This window comes from Penaeus monodon, chromosome 29 (genome assembly GCF_015228065.2).
Source record: "Penaeus monodon isolate SGIC_2016 chromosome 29, NSTDA_Pmon_1, whole genome shotgun sequence".
Taxonomy (NCBI): domain Eukaryota; kingdom Metazoa; phylum Arthropoda; class Malacostraca; order Decapoda; family Penaeidae; genus Penaeus; species Penaeus monodon.
Window position 1 is genome coordinate 1,437,362 of NC_051414.1, and position 633 is coordinate 1,437,994.

Here is a 633-nt window from a genome sequence, read left to right on the forward strand (position 1 = left end):
CGTTTATTTTTACTATTGACATAACTATCGATTTGTTTGTTCAAATGACTTGACTCCTTGTTAACTACCACCTACAAAAAATCAAATATCGCAAAAGTAATTCGGCGACACACCTAAGAGTACTGAGGTGAAACAGTCCTATGATTTAACACATGATTTATTACTTGTAAACAATGCGATCTCGGAATTTACTGACTGGAGTGGGTGATGGCAATACTGAGTATGCGTAGGGTGAAGGGGAAAGGAGGGGGGGGGGGGTGAGCCACAGGTTGGCCTTGAGCTTGACACACTCGCGTCAGGTCGATTGGGTCGGTCACTGTCTTCTAGTCTGTCAGTGTGAGAAAGACTTGACAAGTGATAGGTCATACTCAGACGGTATGGGGACGCAGTGAAGGAGAGAACTATGCTCAAGAACTTCGGAGTGTAAGAACAACAAACGTGAACCGTGATTAACAGTAGCACAGTCCAACAGTGAGGAAGAAAATAAAAGGCTTGTAGTGAGAAGACCAAGCAGGCTAAACGTCGGCGAGGTCGAGTGAGGAGATATATGCTGTGAACATCGAGGTTCACCGAATCTCTGTTTTAGCCAGTGCGAAACAGATTGCGCAAAAATGTACGTTTAATCCATCAACT